Source organism: Dendrobates tinctorius, unplaced genomic scaffold, assembly GCF_039654945.1.
Source record: "Dendrobates tinctorius isolate UK_male_01 unplaced genomic scaffold, ASM3965494v1 ptg000012l, whole genome shotgun sequence".
NCBI lineage: Eukaryota > Metazoa > Chordata > Amphibia > Anura > Dendrobatidae > Dendrobates > Dendrobates tinctorius.
Window position 1 is genome coordinate 22,459,810 of NW_027361680.1, and position 16,691 is coordinate 22,476,500.

The following is a 16,691-nucleotide window of genomic DNA, read 5'->3' on the forward strand; positions in this document are numbered from 1 at the left end:
TTCATTATTCAATAGAGCCCAATAGCAAAAACCAGCGTTTTGAATGAAGAATCACATTTCTTGGTAGAATCATGCAGGATTGAAATTTTTGATGGTTTTTTACTCCTCTCAACAGCCCAAACAAGTTTCTAAAAGGATGAGTTTGCAACTACTTTACTTTTGGAGAAAATTCAAAACATTCATTATTCAATAGGGCCCAAACTATCAAAAACCAGCGGTTTGAATGAACACACATTTCTTGGTAGAATCATGCAGGACTGAAATTTTTGATGTTTTTCTACTCCTCTCATGAGCCCAAACAAGTCTCTAAAAGCATGAGTTTGCAACTACTTTACTTTTGGAGAAAATTCAAAACATTCATTACTCAAAAGAGCCCAATAGCAAAAACCAGCGTTTTGAATGAAGAATCACATTTCTTGGTAGAATCATGCAGGATTGAAATTTTTGATGGTTTTTTACTCCTCTCAACAGCCCAAACAAGTTTCTAAAAGGATGAGTTTGCAACTACTTTACTTTTGGAGAAAATTCAAAACATTCATTATTCAATAGGGCCCAAACTATCAAAAACCAGCGGTTTCAATGAACACACATTTCTTGGTAGAATCATGCAGGACTGAAATTTTTGATGTTTTTCTACTCCTCTCATGAGCCCAAACAAGTCTCTAAAAGCATGAGTTTGCAACTACTTTACTTTTGGAGAAAATTCAAAACATTCATTATTCAATAGAGCCCAATAGCAAAAATCAGGTTTTGAATGAAGAATCACATTTCTTGGTAGAATCATGCAGGATTGAAATTTTTGATGGTTTTTTACTCCTCTCAACAGCCCAAACAAGTTTCTAAAAGGATGAGTTTGCAACTACTTTACTTTTGGAGAAAATTCAAAACATTCATTATTCAATAGGGCCCAAACTATCAAAAACCAGCGGTTTCAATGAACACACATTTCTTGGTAGAATCATGCAGGACTGAAATTTTTGATGTTTTTCTACTTCTCTCATGAGCCCAAACAAGTCTCTAAAAGCATGAGTTTGCAACTACTTTACTTTTGGAGAAAATTCAAAACATTCATTATTCAATAGAGCCCAATAGCAAAAATCAGGTTTTGAATGAAGAATCACATTTCTTGGTAGAATCATGCAGGATTGAAATTTTTGATGGTCTTTTACTCCTCTCAACAGCCCAAACAAGTTTCTAAAAGGATGAGTTTGCAACTACTTTACTTTTGGAGAAAATTCAAAACATTCATTATTCAATAGGGCCCAAACTATCAAAAACCAGCGGTTTCAATGAACACACAGTTCTTGGTAGAATCATGCAGGACTGAAATTTTTGATGTTTTTCTACTCCTCTCATGAGCCCAAACAAGTCTCTAAAAGCATGAGTTTGCAACTACTTTACTTTTGGAGAATATTCAAAACATTCATTATTCAATAGAGCCCAATAGCAAAAATCAGGTTTTGAATGAAGAATCACATTTCTTGGTAAAATCATGCAGGATTGAAATTTTTGATGGTTTTTTACTCCTCTCAACAGCCCAAACAAGTTTCTAAAAGGATGAGTTTGCAACTACTTTACTTTTGTAGAAAATTCAAAACATTCATTATTCAATAGAGCCCAATAGCAAAAATCAGGTTTTGAATGAAAAATCACATTTCTTGGTAGAATCATGCAGGATTGAAATTTTTGATGGTTTTTTACTCCTCTCAACAGCCCAAACAAGTTTCTAAAAGGATGAGTTTGCAACTACTTTACTTTTGGAGAAAATTCAAAACATTCATTATTCAATAGGGCCCAAACTATCAAAAACCAGCGGTTTGAATGAACACACATTTCTTGGTAGAATCATGCAGGACTGAAATTTTTGATGTTTTTCTACTCCTCTCATGAGCCCAAACAAGTCTCTAAAAGCATGAGTTTGCAACTACTTTACTTTTGGAGAAAATTCAAAACATTCATTATTCAATAGAGCCCAATAGCAAAAATCAGGTTTTGAATGAAGAATCACATTTCTTGGTAAAATCATGCAGGATTGAAATTTTTGATGGTTTTTTACTCCTCTCAACAGCCCAAACAAGTTTCTAAAAGGATGAGTTTGCAACTACTTTACTTTTGGAGAAAATTCAAAACATTCATTATTCAATAGGGCCCAAACTATCAAAAACCAGCGGTTTCAATGAACACACATTTCTTGGTAGAATCATGCAGGACTGAAATTTTTGATGTTTTTCTACTCCTCTCATGAGCCCAAACAAGTCTCTAAAAGCATGAGTTTGCAACTACTTTACTTTTGGAGAAAATTCAAAACATTCATTACTCAAAAGAGCCCAATAGCAAAAACCAGCGTTTTGAATGAAGAATCACATTTTTTGGTAGAATCATGCAGGATTGAAATTTTTGATGGTTTTTTACTCCTCTCAACAGCCCAAACAAGTTTCTAAAAGGATGAGTTTGCAACTACTTTACTTTTGGAGAAAATTCAAAACATTCATTATTCAATAGGGCCCAAACTATCAAAAACCAGCGGTTTCAATGAACACACATTTCTTGGTAGAATCATGCAGGACTGAAATTTTTGATGTTTTTCTACTCCTCTCATGAGCCCAAACAAGTCTCTAAAAGCATGAGTTTGCAACTACTTTACTTTTGGAGAAAATTCAAAACATTCATTATTCAATAGAGCCCAATAGCAAAAATCAGGTTTTGAATGAAGAATCACATTTCTTGGTAGAATCATGCAGGATTGAAATTTTTGATGGTTTTTTACTCCTCTCAACAGCCCAAACAAGTTTCTAAAAGGATGAGTTTGCAACTACTTTACTTTTGGAGAAAATTCAAAACATTCATTATTCAATAGGGCCCAAACTATCAAAAACCAGCGGTTTCAATGAACACACATTTCTTGGTAGAATCATGCAGGACTGAAATTTTTGATGTTTTTCTACTTCTCTCATGAGCCCAAACAAGTCTCTAAAAGCATGAGTTTGCAACTACTTTACTTTTGGAGAAAATTCAAAACATTCATTATTCAATAGAGCCCAATAGCAAAAATCAGGTTTTGAATGAAGAATCACATTTCTTGGTAGAATCATGCAGGATTGAAATTTTTGATGGTCTTTTACTCCTCTCAACAGCCCAAACAAGTTTCTAAAAGGATGAGTTTGCAACTACTTTACTTTTGGAGAAAATTCAAAACATTCATTATTCAATAGAGCCCAATAGCAAAAATCAGGTTTTGAATGAAGAATCACATTTCTTGGTAGAATCATGCAGGATTGAAATTTTTGATGGTTTTTTACTCCTCTCAACAGCCCAAACAAGTTTCTAAAAGGATGAGTTTGCAACTACTTTACTTTTGGAGAAAATTCAAAACATTCATTATTCAATAGGGCCCAAACTATCAAAAACCAGCGGTTTGAATGAACACACATTTCTTGGTAGAATCATGCAGGACTGAAATTTTTGATGTTTTTCTACTCCTCTCATGAGCCCAAACAAGTCTCTAAAAGCATGAGTTTGCAACTACTTTACTTTTGGAGAAAATTCAAAACATTCATTATTCAATAGAGCCCAATAGCAAAAATCAGGTTTTGAATGAAGAATCATATTTCTTGGTAGAATCATGCAGGATTGAAATTTTTGATGGTTTTTTACTCCACTCAACAGCACAAACAAGTTTCTAAAAGGATGAGTTTCCAACTACTTTACTTTTGGAGAAAATTCAAAACATTCATTATTCAATAGAGCACAATAGCAAAAACCAGCGTTTTGAATGAAGAATCACATTTCTTGGTAGAATCATGCAGGATTGAAATTTTTGATGGTTTTTTACTCCTCTCAACAGCCCAAACAAGTTTCTAAAAGGATGAGTTTGCAACTACTTTACTTTTGGAGAAAATTCAAAACATTCATTATTCAATAGGGCCCAAACTATCAAAAACCAGCGGTTTGAATGAACACACATTTCTTGGTAGAATCATGCAGGACTGAAATTTTTGATGTTTTTCTACTCCTCTCATGAGCCCAAACAAGTCTCTAAAAGCATGAGTTTGCAACTACTTTACTTTTGGAGAAAATTCAAAACATTCATTACTCAAAAGAGCCCAATAGCAAAAACCAGCGTTTTGAATGAAGAATCACATTTCTTGGTAGAATCATGCATGATTGAAATTTTTGATGGTTTTTTACTCCTCTCAACAGCCCAAACAAGTTTCTAAAAGGATGAGTTTGCAACTACTTTACTTTTGGAGAAAATTCAAAACATTCATTATTCAATAGGGCCCAAACTATCAAAAACCAGCGGTTTCAATGAACACACATTTCTTGGTAGAATCATGCAGGACTGAAATTTTTGATGTTTTTCTACTCCTCTCATGAGCCCAAACAAGTCTCTAAAAGCATGAGTTTGCAACTACTTTACTTTTGGAGAAAATTCAAAACATTCATTATTCAATAGAGCCCAATAGCAAAAATCAGGTTTTGAATGAAGAATCACATTTCTTGGTAGAATCATGCAGGATTGAAATTTTTGATGGTTTTTTACTCCTCTCAACAGCCCAAACAAGTTTCTAAAAGGATGAGTTTGCAACTACTTTACTTTTGGAGAAAATTCAAAACATTCATTATTCAATAGGGCCCAAACTATCAAAAACCAGCGGTTTCAATGAACACACATTTCTTGGTAGAATCATGCAGGACTGAAATTTTTGATGTTTTTCTACTTCTCTCATGAGCCCAAACAAGTCTCTAAAAGCATGAGTTTGCAACTACTTTACTTTTGGAGAAAATTCAAAACATTCATTATTCAATAGAGCCCAATAGCAAAAATCAGGTTTTGAATGAAGAATCACATTTCTTGGTAGAATCATGCAGGATTGAAATTTTTGATGGTCTTTTACTCCTCTCAACAGCCCAAACAAGTTTCTAAAAGGATGAGTTTGCAACTACTTTACTTTTGGAGAAAATTCAAAACATTCATTATTCAATAGAGCCCAATAGCAAAAATCAGGTTTTGAATGAAGAATCACATTTCTTGGTAGAATCATGCAGGATTGAAATTTTTGATGGTTTTTTACTCCTCTCAACAGCCCAAACAAGTTTCTAAAAGGATGAGTTTGCAACTACTTTACTTTTGGAGAAAATTCAAAACATTCATTATTCAATAGGGCCCAAACTATCAAAAACCAGCGGTTTGAATGAACACACATTTCTTGGTAGAATCATGCAGGACTGAAATTTTTGATGTTTTTCTACTCCTCTCATGAGCCCAAACAAGTCTCTAAAAGCATGAGTTTGCAACTACTTTACTTTTGGAGAAAATTCAAAACATTCATTATTCAATAGAGCCCAATAGCAAAAATCAGGTTTTGAATGAAGAATCATATTTCTTGGTAGAATCATGCAGGATTGAAATTTTTGATGGTTTTTTACTCCACTCAACAGCACAAACAAGTTTCTAAAAGGATGAGTTTCCAACTACTTTACTTTTGGAGAAAATTCAAAACATTCATTATTCAATAGAGCACAATAGCAAAAACCAGCGTTTTGAATGAAGAATCACATTTCTTGGTAGAATCATGCAGGATTGAAATTTTTGATGGTTTTTTACTCCTCTCAACAGCCCAAACAAGTTTCTAAAAGGATGAGTTTGCAACTACTTTACTTTTGGAGAAAATTCAAAACATTCATTATTCAATAGGGCCCAAACTATCAAAAACCAGCGGTTTGAATGAACACACATTTCTTGGTAGAATCATGCAGGACTGAAATTTTTGATGTTTTTCTACTCCTCTCATGAGCCCAAACAAGTCTCTAAAAGCATGAGTTTGCAACTACTTTACTTTTGGAGAAAATTCAAAACATTCATTACTCAAAAGAGCCCAATAGCAAAAACCAGCGTTTTGAATGAAGAATCACATTTCTTGGTAGAATCATGCAGGATTGAAATTTTTGATGGTTTTTTACTCCTCTCAACAGCCCAAACAAGTTTCTAAAAGGATGAGTTTGCAACTACTTTACTTTTGGAGAAAATTCAAAACATTCATTATTCAATAGGGCCCAAACTATCAAAAACCAGCGGTTTCAATGAACACACATTTCTTGGTAGAATCATGCAGGACTGAAATTTTTGATGTTTTTCTACTCCTCTCATGAGCCCAAACAAGTCTCTAAAAGCATGAGTTTGCAACTACTTTACTTTTGGAGAAAATTCAAAACATTCATTATTCAATAGAGCCCAATAGCAAAAATCAGGTTTTGAATGAAGAATCACATTTCTTGGTAGAATCATGCAGGATTGAAATTTTTGATGGTTTTTTACTCCTCTCAACAGCCCAAACAAGTTTCTAAAAGGATGAGTTTGCAACTACTTTACTTTTGGAGAAAATTCAAAACATTCATTATTCAATAGGGCCCAAACTATCAAAAACCAGCGGTTTCAATGAACACACATTTCTTGGTAGAATCATGCAGGACTGAAATTTTTGATGTTTTTCTACTTCTCTCATGAGCCCAAACAAGTCTCTAAAAGCATGAGTTTGCAACTACTTTACTTTTGGAGAAAATTCAAAACATTCATTATTCAATAGAGCCCAATAGCAAAAATCAGGTTTTGAATGAAGAATCACATTTCTTGGTAGAATCATGCAGGATTGAAATTTTTGATGGTCTTTTACTCCTCTCAACAGCCCAAACAAGTTTCTAAAAGGATGAGTTTGCAACTACTTTACTTTTGGAGAAAATTCAAAACATTCATTATTCAATAGGGCCCAAACTATCAAAAACCAGCGGTTTCAATGAACACACAGTTCTTGGTAGAATCATGCAGGACTGAAATTTTTGATGTTTTTCTACTCCTCTCATGAGCCCAAACAAGTCTCTAAAAGCATGAGTTTGCAACTACTTTACTTTTGGAGAATATTCAAAACATTCATTATTCAATAGAGCCCAATAGCAAAAATCAGGTTTTGAATGAAGAATCACATTTCTTGGTAAAATCATGCAGGATTGAAATTTTTGATGGTTTTTTATTCCTCTCAACAGCCCAAACAAGTTTCTAAAAGGATGAGTTTGCAACTACTTTACTTTTGGAGAAAATTCAAAACATTCATTATTCAATAGGGCCCAAACTATCAAAAACCAGCGGTTTCAATGAACACACATTTCTTGGTAGAATCATGCAGGACTGAAATTTTTGATGTTTTTCTACTCCTCTCATGAGCCCAAACAAGTCTCTAAAAGCATGAGTTTGCAACTACTTTACTTTTGGAGAAAATTCAAAACATTCATTATTCAATAGAGCCCAATAGCAAAAATCAGGTTTTGAATGAAAAATCACATTTCTTGGTAGAATCATGCAGGATTGAAATTTTTGATGGTTTTTTACTCCTCTCAACAGCCCAAACAAGTTTCTAAAAGGATGAGTTTGCAACTACTTTACTTTTGGAGAAAATTCAAAACATTCATTATTCAATAGGGCCCAAACTATCAAAAACCAGCGGTTTGAATGAACACACATTTCTTGGTAGAATCATGCAGGACTGAAATTTTTGATGTTTTTCTACTCCTCTCATGAGCCCAAACAAGTCTCTAAAAGCATGAGTTTGCAACTACTTTACTTTTGGAGAAAATTCAAAACATTCATTATTCAATAGAGCCCAATAGCAAAAATCAGGTTTTGAATGAAGAATCACATTTCTTGGTAAAATCATGCAGGATTGAAATTTTTGATGGTTTTTTACTCCTCTCAACAGCCCAAACAAGTTTCTAAAAGGATGAGTTTGCAACTACTTTACTTTTGGAGAAAATTCAAAACATTCATTATTCAATAGGGCCCAAACTATCAAAAACCAGCGGTTTCAATGAACACACATTTCTTGGTAGAATCATGCAGGACTGAAATTTTTGATGTTTTTCTACTCCTCTCATGAGCCCAAACAAGTCTCTAAAAGCATGAGTTTGCAACTACTTTACTTTTGGAGAAAATTCAAAACATTCATTACTCAAAAGAGCCCAATAGCAAAAACCAGCGTTTTGAATGAAGAATCACATTTTTTGGTAGAATCATGCAGGATTGAAATTTTTGATGGTTTTTTACTCCTCTCAACAGCCCAAACAAGTTTCTAAAAGGATGAGTTTGCAACTACTTTACTTTTGGAGAAAATTCAAAACATTCATTATTCAATAGGGCCCAAACTATCAAAAACCAGCGGTTTCAATGAACACACATTTCTTGGTAGAATCATGCAGGACTGAAATTTTTGATGTTTTTCTACTCCTCTCATGAGCCCAAACAAGTCTCTAAAAGCATGAGTTTGCAACTACTTTACTTTTGGAGAAAATTCAAAACATTCATTATTCAATAGAGCCCAATAGCAAAAATCAGGTTTTGAATGAAGAATCACATTTCTTGGTAGAATCATGCAGGATTGAAATTTTTGATGGTTTTTTACTCCTCTCAACAGCCCAAACAAGTTTCTAAAAGGATGAGTTTGCAACTACTTTACTTTTGGAGAAAATTCAAAACATTCATTATTCAATAGGGCCCAAACTATCAAAAACCAGCGGTTTCAATGAACACACATTTCTTGGTAGAATCATGCAGGACTGAAATTTTTGATGTTTTTCTACTTCTCTCATGAGCCCAAACAAGTCTCTAAAAGCATGAGTTTGGGGGGGCGTGGCCTGAGCATGAAGGAGTGAGGACGTGTTTGCTCGGGGCTCCTGCTCATCTGCCTGTGATAAGCGACATAGAAGCGACAGAAATCTTTCAAACAAGAATTTTTATTTGCTATAAGAATCCGGATGTTATTGGGATCGTTTTGACACCAAGAACGTGAGAATTAAGCCAGAAACAGCGGAGCTACAGCTATAAAGAAGAGGCGGGGGTGTTTTCCCGCGCTGGACAGAGCGGGAGAGCCGGCGGCTAAGCTTGCAGGAGCAGGAGAAAGAGAGATAGCTTGAAAGACTGTCTATCTCCCGGAGACCTGCCTTTGAGGCTGGGAGGGTTGGTGGACAGCCAGATTCTTGGAGACCGAGGTCAGTGTTATATACTGCCGCTGCTGCCTGCCTGCCGAAGAGGAGAGAGGCCTATGAGAGGAGCGCCTTGAAGATCAAAGGAACCGGACTCTTCCCTTATCCTGTGAAGGGGAGGAAAACGCTGATAGGGAGAAGAGAACTGTCGCTGCATATTGATACGGAGGTGGAGAAGGTACGGAGCTGCAGGACTTGGAGCGTGACATCAGCAGCTGCTGCATTTACAGACCCGCCGCGGTTTTTCAGGTGCGGTACTTCAGTGGTGGTCGGGATCCTGTGGGAGCCTGTTGGAGGTGATTTGGGGCCACATTTGGAACAGTTTAAGCCCTGGCACACCAGGATACGTGGAGGATTGGAAAAGTTATAGCTTAAAATCCTCGGCGGGGCTCATAGAAGCAGGAGGGTGATTGACAGCGGCTGCTGGCGCTTGCCTCCTGCGGTTGCCGGCGCTTGGTCCTGACATAGCTCCTGGACTTTTGGGAGTTTCTGGAGATTTGGTTCTGGTTTTGGCTTGGAGCTGAGACGGAGAAGGAGGACGGAGCTACAAGACTTGGAGCCTAACATCAACGGGTGCCGCATTCATAGACCCGCCGCGGTTTTTTCGGGAACGGTGCAACGGTCGTGGTCCGGATCATCGGGGAGCCTGTTGGAGGAGGTCTGGGATTACGTTTGGAGTGATTTGAGCCCTGGTATACCGGAATCCATTGAAGATTGGAGGAGATCTAGCCTAAAATCCTCGGCGGGGTTAGAAGCATAGAAGAAGGAAGTGATTGACAGCGGCTTCCGACGCTTGGACCCGCTGTGGCCCTTGGACTTCTGGGCTCTTCTGGAGATCGGACCTTTGCAGACAACTTGTTTTTCGGACCCTGAAAGACATCGAGGTTCGAAGAGGATATGCTATAAGTATCTCTTGGGGGTCTTTCACCGTGGCTGCAGCGCTTTGGTGGAAGATTTGTGAAGCCTTCATGTCCTATCTGTTTATCTATTAGAGTAAGTGGAGTACAAATTGGATATCTGCTGGTATTAGTCTATAATCTAGTTTTATCTGGTCACATTAGAAAATATAGTTGATTGAGGAAGCAAAGGGGTGAATTACATATACAGATATAGAAAATCGGCTTTTTCTATTGTCTCATATATATATATATATATATATTAATATTGTTGTTACTGTCTGGGGAAAGGCGTGGGGAGGATTTTGTGAAGTTGCTCCAAAAGTTTTTGGAGCTCAATTAAAAATTTGGTCATAGGGGGAAGGATCAGATATACAGTAACCTGCTGATAATTGGCAAATTTGATGTCTCTCCAATACTCTTGCTAATTTGGGGAGGAGAAAGGGGGAGATCTTGGTTTAGCTCTGTTAATTTTTTTTTTTTAAAGAAAGTAGAAAAATTAAAGAGGCAGCAGGTTTATACTTTATTAACAGTACTAAAGTATTTCATATGTACAGAAGACGGCTGTTTATGAGAAAAATTTACACCAATTGTTATTGTGCTGTTGTAAAACTCTGATAAGTTTTCTGACCCTTTTTTTAGTACTAATTAATAACTATTAAGGATAGCCATACTAAAATTTGGTATCAATACTCTGTAAATTAAGCCACTTCAGTTGATATGATGGCAGGAGGGGGAGCTAAATTTAAATCTGTTTTTAAACTTAATGAACCTTCCGCAAATAAAAATCAAAAGGGAAAACAAAATCAAAATAAGTCATATAATAGGACCTTTGAAGATTTACCTAATCTACTAAGTCCTATTAAATCAAGGTCTCCATTAAAAAGAGACCCACAGAATACTCAACCTCCCATAACGCCCCCAAATAAACCTTCAAAGAAGGAAGTAGAAAGTAAAAATTTAGACTTAAATCCTCCCATACAGATTCCCATAAATAAGGAACTTAATCTCGAGGAAATGGACACTTCTAGGTCTACCAAAAGAAAAGGTCCTAACTCAAGGGACGATGAAAGGAGATCGATTACAGCTGGAGCTGAGGATAATTCAGATTATTCCTCACCGGACAGCAGTCCTAATAGACAGCGTTCTAAAAAAGATCGTTCGTTATCACCACAGATTTCACAAAAAGGATTCGCTCCCATTGAACCAGATGAACTCCTAGCTTCCGAGAAAGGAGTGACAGAAGGTTTTATGGCCAGATTCTGTAAAATATTTAATGAATCTATTACTCGGGGGTTTGAAGATCAGAATAAGACACTTAGCGAAATAAGTAAAACCTTTACCCAGAGATTAGAAAAGAGTGAAAATAGAATCTTGGTAGTTGAAAACAAAACGGATACCTTACTCAAACAGAACTCCGAACTCAAAATGGAATTACAGACACTGAAGACTAAGTTGATGGATGTGGAGGATAGAAGTAGGAGGAACAACCTTAAAATTAGAGGCATCCCTGAGAATATTTTGCAGGATGACCTTTTGGGATACACAAAAACTATATTTAGAAAGGCTCTTCCTGACTTACCGGTCTCGGAATTTAGGATTGATAGAATTCATCGCATTCCCCGTCCTAGAGGCCTGTCCGTTGATAAGCCAAGAGACACTATCCTTCATATGCACTATTATGAAACTAAGGAAAAAATATTATCTTACATTAGAGATAGTGGAAGTTTTCCAGATCCCTACGCCAACATAAAGGTTTTCGGAGATTTTTCCAAGGCAACTATGGATTTTAGGAGATCTTTTAGAGAAGTAAACGCAAAAATAAAGGATCTTGGGATCTCGTACAGATGGGGCTTCCCTGCTAAACTTTTGGTCTGGTATAGAGGGAAAACAATTCCTTTTTTCACGCCAGATGAAGCTATGTTATTTGTCCAATCATTTCAAGATGGTATTGGTTGAGCTTATTAGTAATAGGACATAGTTATTTTTTTTTTTCTTTTCTCGTGCTACTCTCTTTGGTGCCTTCATGATCCTTAAAAATGGGAAGATTTCATAAAAATATAGGTGTTTGGGTAGAAGTGTTAACCACTTTTTTTTTTAACCCCAAACTAGGTGAGAATCCTTCTAGATTGGATTCCTCCAGGGAAACTCATTTGAGCTTATTTTTGAATTTTTTTATTTCTGATTTTATTTGTTCTTTATACTTTATTTGTATTGTAGTTACATTTCTACTGTTTGGTACCGGTTGTGTGTTTATCAAAGGTCTCGCTTGGATTCGGTCTACCTTTTCTCTTGTATTAAAGTAGGAATAGCATGAAACTTAAAATTCTATCCTTTAATGTTAGGGGTTTAAATATCCCTTATAAGAGACATGCTCTATGGAAGGAAATTGAATACAATAAAGCAGACATTGTTTGTCTGCAAGAAGTTAAGTTTGCCAGGGGAAATCATCCTTATTTTCAGGATAAGAAATTCTCACACATGTTCCAATCTCTTCAAGGAAAAAAGAAAGCGGGGGTTATTACGCTCATAAAAAACAATATCCCATTTGAGTTGATAGAAGAATTTATAGACCCACAAGGGAGGTACCATATTTTAGTCTGCCATTTAAATCATACACTCTGCACAATAGTCAATATATATGCACCAAACAAAAAGACTATATCATATCTGAACAGGTTAATGGGCAAGATCGACAAAGTTAGGAGAGGGATGATTATACTCGCGGGAGATTTCAATATAGTCCCTGATAGCAAAATGGATTCCTCTTCTCTGGTCCGTTATAAAGCACCTTCCCTTAACAACTGGTTAGTTTCACATGAGTTCTTTGATATATTTCGCTGTTTGAACACTTCCTCACGCGAATATACCCACTACTCAGATACGCACAAGACATCGTCTAGAATAGATTTAATACTTACTGATGTTTTTGCTATCTCCAAATTTAAAAGTGTCAATATTTTGGGGAAATCTATATCGGATCATGTTCCCATTATAGCGGAATTTGAAATAGGAGCATACTCAGAAAATACATTCCTTTGGAAGGCCAATTCTTCTCTGTTTAAAAATCCGGAACATAGAACAATTATTTCAGATACAATTTCCAATTTTTTTAAAGAAAATGATATTGATGATGTGAACCAGTTTATTCTCTGGAACGCCCATAAGGCAGTGTTGAGGGGACACTTAATCCAACTTTCATCCAAATTAAAGAAAATTAGGAGACAGAAAATTAAAAACCTCCAATCTCAAATAAAATTAAAAGAGGATTCTCAACATAGTTTATCGGTTTCATCTTCGGAGGTCCAATTAGAAATCTTGAAATTAAGACAAGAATTGAAAATTTTAATTATGACTGAATATGACGCGGCTATCAAAAACTCGAAATTCAAACTTTATTCATCTATTAATAAACTGACTGCTTATATGATGAGAAGATTTAAACAAGATAGGATTAGTAAGAGGATAATTAGAGTCAAATCCAATAGTGGGGATATCAAAACTCATCCTTCTGACATTGCGAACATCTTCGCAGATTATTTTCAAGGTCTGTACAATCTATCTACAGATTCTGATACACCGCAACCCGATATTACATCGATAGGTGCATTCTTAGATAAACTAAATCTTCCCCAGATTGATTCTCTGGACTTAGACCATATAAATAGGCCTATCTCCACAGATGAAATCGTTGATGCAATCAATAAACTTAAGGCTCAGAAGTCACCAGGGCCTGATGGATTCATTAATGAGTATTATAAGACTTTTCAACAGCTTTTGACTCCCCATTTGGTAAATGTATTTAATTTGGCTTCCTGTCAGGGTTCCTTCCCAAAGGAAATGTTGGAAGCGACTATAGTTATGATACCTAAGGAAGGGGGGGACCCTGATAGGGTTCAAAGTTACAGGCCAATCTCACTTATCAATGGGGATGTCAAGTTATACTCAAAAATATGGGCCGAGAGACTAAAGAAGATTCTACCTTCCTTAGTTAAAGATGACCAGATTGGATTCGTTGAGAGTCGCCAGGCGTCTGATGGGACCAGAAGGATTTTGAATATATTGAACGATGCAAAGTTTTCTACAGTTCCTTCGGTTCTGGTCACATTAGACGCCGAGAAAGCTTTTGATAGGCTAGATTGGAACTATCTTGGAAGGGTACTTTTGAAGTTTGGATTTAATGATACATTCATATCCTCGATTATGGCCTTATATTCAGAACCATGCGCAAAAGTTTATACTAATAACCACCTGTCAAAGTTATTTTCTATCTCAAATGGTACGAGACAGGGGTGTCCCCTTTCCCCACTTCTATTTGTTTTAGCAATAGAACCATTAGCAGAAAAAATTAGATCTAACCCAAATATCCATGGCCTAGAAATGTTACAGCGTTCTTTTAAAATTAGTTTGTTCGCAGATGACATAGTATTGACTCTTTTAGATCCAGAGATTTCTATTGCGGCATTGATGGTAGATTTGAAGGAATTCTCGAATATTTCATATTTTAAAATCAATCACTCAAAGTCAAAGATTCTGTCTTTTAATTTAAATTATCAGGAAAAAGAGCGGCTTGAGAGTCTTTCAAACTTCTCAGGAAAAGAGGAAGAAGTCAGATATTTAGGGATAATATTGACAAATAAATTCCAGTCAATTATCCCACTCAATATCAATAACCTAATCAAAACTATTACTATAGACTTTACAAATTTTAAGCGAATTACTCTATCCTTATTTGGAAGGATACTGGCTGTAAAGTCTTTTATTTTGCCTAAAATATTATATTTATTCAGAACCCTACCTGTTAATATCCCATCGGCCCATTTGTCTAAAATCCAAGCGTTAATTAACTCTTTTATTTGGGATGATAAAAAACCCAGAATTGCCTCAAACGTTCTTTATAAAAACAAAGAAAATGGAGGTTTGGGATTGCCGAATATTACGGCATATTACCAAGCCTTGTTAATTAAAGCCAGTCTCCTTTGGTTTAAACAAACTAAGTCTCCGGCGTGGGTGGTTTTAGAAGAGAATCAAAGTAACAATAACCTACTTTATAATATTTTCTATAATAATATTCTTGGCTATAAGCAAAATTTACCTTCACACCCCATATTTCAAGCTATACTTTTGGCCTGGAAAAGTTTTATTCGGCCGGGAAGGAATTGGAATAAAATAAGACAATTGAATAATATACCGTTATCCTTATTATCAATCATTTACAAGCTTTCAATTCCAGATATTTGGTCTACATGCAACATTAAGAAAATAGGAGACTTGTATAATGGGACTTTCCTTTCATTTAGCGAAATTAAATTAAAGTTTAATCTCCCTTCTTCAGAAATCTTTTTCTTTATTGTTCTTAAAGATCATATTAAAAAACTCATTAACCTTAAACCACTAAATCTGGATATATTGGCTTTATTCATGGGAAACTTAGAAAAGAGAAGCGTCTGGAATTTAAAAAACATATACAAAATTTTTAATAGAGATACAGTTATATTAAAAACGACATTTATGAAACGCTGGGAGACTGACTTAAACATAACTCCTTCATTAGAACAATGGCAAGATGCTCTCAAACTTTCTTATACCTCAACAATCTCGATGTCGTTACGTGAATCGTACTACAAAATAGTCACAAGATGGTATTATACTCCATCGAGATTGTTTTTTATAAATCGTGGCACTTCCAACTTATGCTGGAGAGAGTGTGGATCGGTAGGGAATTTATTCCACATATTCTGGGGATGCCCAAACCTTAGAAGCTTATGGAGAGAGGTTTCGGCTCATATAAATACATTTTTAGGTAGAAGGTTAGATATATCTCCCTGTATGGCTCTTTTGCTCCTAGATCTGGAACATCTAGATTTTTCATCGAACCTTATGATAGCACACATTCTATTAGTAGTGAAAAACTCCATAGCAGCACATTGGAGGAAAATTGATCCTCCAAAATTTGATGATATACTCCATAATCTTTTGGTCCACAGTGCACTAGAAAGGCGCTTTGCTTTACAAAACAATTATTTGGTCAAGTACAATAAGAAATGGGGCGCATGGAATAAGCTCTTTATTACTTAACTGGTACCTTTAGAAATCTGTTCTTAGGTCTTGACGAATCCAAGTGAGACTATACTTCATACTTCATATTTCACATTTTAGAGTCTGGTGCTTAGTTTTAAGTATAGCTTTAAATTAGAATTTAGCTTAAGTTTTGGATAATGATCCTTGGCTTCACGCCATTGTTTAAATGTACTGACATTTCTTATATTCATGTATAAACAAGGTACTCTCATTGAGTTTTCTATTGTATTCCCTTCCCTTCCTTTCCTCTGTTACCCTCCCTATTTCCCCTTCCTTTTATGTTTGTTTAAAACTTGGAAAATTCTAATAAAAATTATTGGAAAATAAAAGCATGAGTTTGCAACTACTTTACTTTTGGAGAAAATTCAAAACATTCATTATTCAATAGAGCCCAATAGCAAAAATCAGGTTTTGAATGAAGAATCACATTTCTTGGTAGAATCATGCAGGATTGAAATTTTTGATGGTCTTTTACTCCTCTCAACAGCCCAAACAAGTTTCTAAAAGGATGAGTTTGCAACTACTTTACTTTTGGAGAAAATTCAAAACATTCATTATTCAATAGGGCCCAAACTATCAAAAACCAGCGGTTTCAATGAACACACATTTCTTGGTAGAATCATGCAGGACTGAAATTTTTGATGTTTTTCTACTCCTCTCATGAGCCCAAACAAGTCTCTAAAA